At 61.5% G+C, this 6438-nt stretch overlaps 1 long non-coding RNA gene across 1 annotated transcript; it reads right to left on the bottom strand.

Annotated features, from left to right (window-relative positions):
* Positions 1 to 866: 866 nt before the first annotated feature.
* On the bottom strand, positions 867 to 6021 carry LOC149521375 (uncharacterized). Its single transcript, XR_016348014.1, has 3 exons — positions 5398 to 6021; positions 3402 to 3482; positions 867 to 2319 (listed from the first exon to the last, which is right to left on the bottom strand). It is a non-coding gene; the product is annotated as an uncharacterized LOC149521375 (long non-coding RNA).
* Positions 6022 to 6438: the final 417 nt, after the last annotated feature.

Genomic DNA, 6438 nt, shown 5'->3' with positions numbered 1-6438 from the left:
GCAGGGGGAGGGGGAGCAGCTCAGTGGGGCTGGTGTTGGCTGGACTTTGTGTCCGGGAAGAGCTCTCGGGGGGGAGGACGGGGGGCTCTGCCAGAGGGGTCGGTACCAGAGGCGGCCGCTTGCTTTTCTCTCGCCTCTCACAAGCTCTTTGGGGGACACAGAGCTTGGGGTGCCCCGGGGTTGGTTTCCATTGTCTGCCCCACTTGTGGGTTCCAAACACTTGATGGTGGCAGCAGGTCCCCCAAAAACTGGGTATTGGGATTTGGGGAAGTCTGCAGAGGCAGGGTTTGGGGTGCTCTTGCTGGCCCCCAACTTCTGCATTTATTGTGCCAAAGTGGGGCATAGCCCTGACAGGGGCTCCTGGAGGTGGGGCTAATCTGGGGCTGCCAGATCTGTTAGCTCCCGGGGGAGGGTCACCCCTTGACGGGCGGTGTCCCCTCCTGTCGCTATCTCGTGTCCCGGGAAGGGTTTGGAGGTGCTGACGCTGGAGCACTGTGGAGGGCTGGACGTGCTTGCCCAGGGCTGGGGGGTGCGGATGTCATAGGCTCCTTCCCCACTCTGCCATGATAAATGCGGAAGTGGGGCCTGCAAAAGTACCCAGAACCTGATCTCTCCAGGCTGTGGTAAAAACTTCCCCTCAAAAACTTAACCTAGATTCGGGGGACAAAATCCGCTGCCACCACCCAAGTGATGAGAAAAAAAACCTGGGGGAGAGCACTTGGGAAATCTCCCCCCTAAGGAAAAAACCAGGACACAACAATTAACCGATGCCCGGTTAATACAAAGAAACGAGAAAGAACATTTATTATGGTGACGGCGTGTGGGGGTTCCCGATTCTGCCCCCCGTAGCAGTGGGAACCGGCTCCTCCAGCCAGTAGAACAGGGGGGCTTATTGCTTCTCCAGGGTACAGCCCAGCACAGACGTGATGTGGCTACAGGAGTCAGGGCCAGGCAGCCTCAGACCCCTTGGGGTGGGGGGTCAATCGTCCCTGGACCCTCGCCCTCAGCTTCCGTTGTTCCCTTCATGTTTCCAAGCCAGCTACTGCCCCTTCCCCCCAAAACCTCCCTCCTTTGTCCCCTCCCTGCCCTCCACCGGTCGGACAGGTTGGGTCTTGGCCTAGGAAGGTGACCGTAGGCAGCCGTCCTGCTGGGCCGTGCTACCGACACCGGCCAGTAGGGGTCACCCCCAGCCCACACCGCCACCAGTGGATGTCCCAAGGGTACGGCTGCCCAGTGCACCACTGTCAGCACCACAACACTCCTGTTGCAAGCAGAGCGACCAGCTAGAAAAGTCCCCCAGTGATGTCCCCATGGAGGGACCCGCCCCGGGCCAGGGCTGGGTTACAAAGGCGAGCGCGGAGCTTTGGCGCTGAGCAGGCTGGAGCGAGGGAGAGTCCAGAGCCCGGCAGGAGATTCAGTCGGGACCCTCCGCGGCTGCAGGGCCCACGGCTCCGTCAGACATTAGGAACTGGGCAGGGAGAGGCAGGGTAAGGCGGGCAGGGCCGGTCACACTGTACGGCTCACGGGTGCTCAGGGGAGGGGGGGCTCTGACCGGGGCCCACGTGGAGGGGAACGGACCCCGCAAGCCGGTCACCCACCCCCGTGCAGCAGCCACCCTGCTTGGGACCCGTCTTTGTGGGCGACCAGGGGGTGGCTCCCCAGCCGGCAGGTCAGAGGGGCAGGGCCTGGGGGACTCTGGAAAGGGACCCGGGCTCTTCCTGTGTCTCCCCCCCTCCGTTCCCCCCTCACTTCCCCTGAGTGCTGGGGTTGCACCCTGGTTACTGCCTGGTGGGCGAAGGGCAAGTTGGCGTTAGAGTCTCTGGCAATGACCCCCCAGTCCCTCGTGCCAGCATCCCCCTGCTTCAGGGTGGGTGTAAGGCTGTCCTAGGTGAGTGGATGCACTTAGCCCTGCGGTGTGGGGCGACGCTGGGAGCTGGCGGGAGTCGGCAGAGTTACACATGGGGCAGATACCTTCTACCTGGGCTAAGACCCTGCACTGCCCCAAGACTGGGCACACGGGGATGGGGCTTTCAGAAGCACCTTGGGAACTCAGGAGCTCAAACCCCAGTTAATCAGTGGGGCTGAAGCTCCTGCTTCCCCCCTCCACACCCCCGTCAGTGTCGGGCATGTCCCACCAACCCCCAGCCACTAGGCCAGGAGCCAGGCTAGACACCTCCAGAGCCACAGCTGGCCAGATGCACCTGACGGAAGGGGTGGGGGGCAGACTGCTGAGCCCCAGGGGGCACAGTGAGCAGCACAGGGACAGGGGAACGACTCAGCACTCACCCGCGACTTGTCTGCGGTGATATCGCTACTTCCCTGTGGAGGGAGACAAGGCAGAGCAGTGAGCGTGGAGACTCCCGGGACAGGACCTAGCTTCATTCCATGCCCACGGCCCATCCCAAGGGAGGTGACAGCTAAGTGCCCTGGAAGCTGCGTGGCTGCACAGCTGTTTAGTGAGCTCCTCCCAGAGGCTCAGAGCACCCACAATGGCAGGGAGCTCAGCTGACCGGCTGGGGAGTGGGGCGCCTGAGCAGCCCCAGACCAAGAGCTCATAGGGAGGGGAGATGAGGAGGGAATACGTGGAGTGAGCGGAGCTGTAAGGGAGTTTAGGGAGTCCCACCCCGCAACATTTCAGGGGCCAGGTGCAAACGGAGACGTGGTCAGCACCATCCCCAGAGTGCGGGAAGCCGGGGGCAGGTCCCAGGGGCCATGGAACAGACAGCAAAGCCTGTCCAGCCATTCTGCCTTGGGGAGTCCTGTCCATGGGGCTCGGCCTGGCTCCCCGCTCTGACCCCTACGAATGGGCACAGCAGGGAGAGGAGAAAGAGCCTGAAGCAGGGGACTGGGGTGAGGCCTGAGGCCTGAACCCAAGTGAGCAGGAATTGGGCCAGGAGCAGGAATTCAGCCCCTGGCACGTGAACTCGGCCCTAGCCTGGCTAAACCACGCGGATGTGCAAACGCCTCCGGCCAAGAAGGACCCCGTGAGGGAGAGGAAATGCCGGGGTGTCTCCCCTGAGTCTACAACTTCTCCCCAGGGAGTCCTGGGCCAGTGCTGGGGACGTTGCTGCGGGCTCAGGCCCTGAACCGACTGCAGAGCTCGGTGGGAAGGGACGCGTGTTTCCCAAACGTAGCCCTTGGACACGGTGCCAAAGTTTGAGAAAACTTGCTCTCTTGGAGGGCTAAGACCAGGCACCTCACATCCCCTCTCCCAGCCTCTCTGAGCCCCTCACAACCTCCCCCATGGGCACCGCGCCCTCGGTCCGGTTCCACATTCACACCACCACACCCCTCCACCCCACCCACTGGGGGTCCCTTTGAGCCTCTGCTAGCCCTTCATGTAGCCCCCCTGCACAGCCGGTGCCCCATTCAGACCCCCCGCTCGAAGGCCCCGCACTCACCTGCACTCTGGCTGAGGAGCTTAACCCCTGTCTTTGGGTCACTGTCCACTTTGGGCTTCTGCTGGAAGAGTTTGCAGATCCCTGTGTCGAGAATGCAGGGGCGTATCAGGAAGGCGAAAGCACAATTGGAAGTGCAGCTAGCAAGGGATGTGAAGGGGAACAAGAAAGGTTTCGACAGGCATGTCAGCAAGAAGAGGGGGATCAGAGAGGGGATGGGCCCTTCCTGGATGAGGGAGGAAACCTAGTGACAGATGATGTGAGGAAAGCAGAAGTACTCAAGGCTTCCTTTGCCTCTGTCTTCTCAGACAAGGTCAGCTCCCAGATAAATGCACTAGGCTAAGCAGTATGGGAAGGAGGTGGATGGCCCTTGGTGGGGAAAGAACAAGTTAGAAACTATTTAGAAAAGCTAAACATACAGAAATCCGTGGGCCCAGATTTAATGCATCCGAGGGTACTGAAGGAGTTGGAAAATGTCATGGCGGAGCCTTTGGCTGTTATCTGTGAAAAGTGGTGGAGATTGGGAGAGATCCTGGATGACTGGATCTTTACAAAAGGGAAGAAGGACAATGCAGGGAACTACAGACCGGTCAGCCTCACCTCAGTCCCAGGAAAACTCATGCAAGGGATCCTCAAGGAATCCATTTTGAGGCACTTGGAAGGGGGAAAGTGATTAGGAATAGTCAGCATGGATTCACCAAGGGCAAGTCCTGCCTGATCAATCTGATTAGCTTCTATGATGAGGTACCTGGCTCTGTGGACATGGGAAAGTCAGCGGATGTGATATACCTTGACATTAGCAAGGTTTTTTATACGGTCTCCCGAAATATACTTGCCAGGAAGTTAAGGGAATGTGGTTTGGATAAATGGACGGTAAAATGGATAGAAAGCTGCCTACACTGTCGGGCCCAGCGGGTAGTGATCAACGGCTCGATGTCAGCTTGGGAGTCGGTTTCTAGCGGAGTGACACTAATCTGGGGAGAGGTAGATCTGCTGGAGGGCAGGGATAGAGTCCAGAGTGACCTGGACAGATTAGAGGATTGGGCCACAAGAAATCTGATGAGGTGAAACAAGTGCAGAGTCCAGCCCATGGGGAGTAAGATTCCCAAGCATTGCTACAGGCCGGGGACCGATGGGATAAGTTCTGCAGAACAGACCCTGGGGATTTCACGAGATGAAAAACTGGATCTGAGAAACTGGGTCAGCAGGGCGCCCTTGTAGGCAAGAAGCCCCTTGTACCACCAGGGCCATGTGGCTGCCAGCACCAGACGCTCACAGCTGGCAGCCGGGAAGCCCATGAATGCTGATTGGGGGAGAAAGTTTGAGGGCAGGGCTGGACCGGGCCCCCCCACCACCTTCAGCCCCTTTCAGTGACAGACTCGGAGCAGCCGAGGGAGCAGCCTGCAGGGTGTTACTGACCAACCCCCCACTCAGTGTCACTCAGTGGGACGGGCCCTGTGGTCCTGTCTGTGCCCTGCTGATCCCGGGCCGGAAACCTGTCCCCCACCCCGTGGTCACTGCTCCCCTCACCCAGCGGCAGGGAAAGACCCCATGAATCCTGCTTCCCAGCCCCCCTGCTCTAACCACTAGTCCGCAGGAGTCCCGCTCCCAACCCGGCAGGCAGCCATGTCCTGAGCCCAGTGTGTTGCTTCCCAATCCCCACGGCTGTTTGCACCATTCCTGGGAACTATTTGGTCTGGTCCCCCTTGGGGGCAACTCTGGGCCTGGGACACTTTGCCCCGTGCGGCAGCTCAGGTGTGGGGGCTGCTGACAGACCCCAGGTCCTGTGCATCCCCTGCTGGGACTGCACCAGCAAGCGCGGAGGGGCCGGGGGGGAGGGGAGGTGCCAGGCAGCTGCAGCAGGCGCCATTTTGCCTGAGCCGCCATCACCCCGCCTCCAAGCGCTCTGCTCCGTCTGGTGGAGGGGGGGCAGAGGGTGCAGTTCAGCCGGAAAGGGCCATGTCCCTGGTCCAGCTACATCCCGTGGCTCTGCTCTCACCTGCGTTCTCCAGTGCACCCAGGAACAGCTCCATGTCTTCAGGTGACCAGCTGATCTCCCCGGCTCTATGCTGCCTGCACAGGAGCTCTGCCTCGGCCTTGCGTTTGGCTGAAGGGAGACGGGGGGGTCAGAGCCACCAACACCAAGCCCCCGCGTCCTTCCCCCCCTTCCCACCCTGCCCCCGACATCACCCCCTGCACCGCCTGGGCTACAGACCTGGTCTCAGAACAGGCCCCGAAGGGAACCCGGTAGAGCCTGGAATCCCAAGACCAGCTGTTCGGCGCACACGGACCCGCCCCCTGCTTCCACCGGGCCCCGCCCCCAAGCAGCCATTGAACACTGATTGGGGGAGAAAGTTAGAGGGCAGGGCTGGACCTCCCCACTCCCAGCCACTGGCTCCCCACGCCCCTCCCCCCAGCAGTGCCCTCGCCAGGCACAGGAGCTGGTCCCAGCCACTAATGCCCAAGCAATTAACACCCTGCTGGGGCTCCCCCCACTCACCCACCGCCCGGCGCATTTAGTGTGTGGGCAGGGGCCCCATGGTCCTGTCTGTGCCCGTTCTGGAGACCTGCCACCCCCGTGTGGTCACTGCCCCCCACACCCAGAGGCAGGGAAAGCCCCCAGGAATCCTGGCTCCCAGCCCCCTGCTCTAACCACTGGCCCCCACTCCCCTCCCAGAGCCGGGGGAGACCCCAGGAGTCCCGCTCCCACCCGGCAGACAGCCATGCCCAGACCCCAGCATTTGGCTTCCCAAACCCCAGGGCTGCTGGCGCCATTTCGGGGAACTATTTGGGCTGGTCTCTCCGGGGGGTGGCTCTGGGCCCGGGGCAGTTTGCCCTGAGCAGCAGCTCAGGCTGGGGGGATGCGGGTCCCAGGCTCTGTCTGCCCTGCAGACTTTCTCCAGGGGGGTCTCTGCTATGTCCAGGGAATGCAGCTGCCCCCCACTTGCCGGGGAAGGTGCGGGGGGGTCGGGTGACCTCTGAGCGAGGGGTGTCCCAGACAGGGAAACCAGGGGAGGTGGGCCAGACACGGACCAGTTGG

Source organism: Pelodiscus sinensis, chromosome 28 (genome assembly GCF_052426305.1).
Source record: "Pelodiscus sinensis isolate ZL-2025 chromosome 28, ASM5242630v1, whole genome shotgun sequence".
In the NCBI taxonomy this organism is placed as follows: Eukaryota; Metazoa; Chordata; order Testudines; family Trionychidae; genus Pelodiscus; species Pelodiscus sinensis.
The sequence above is the reverse complement of the archived record's forward strand: the minus strand, read 5'-3'. Positions and strand labels throughout refer to the sequence as shown.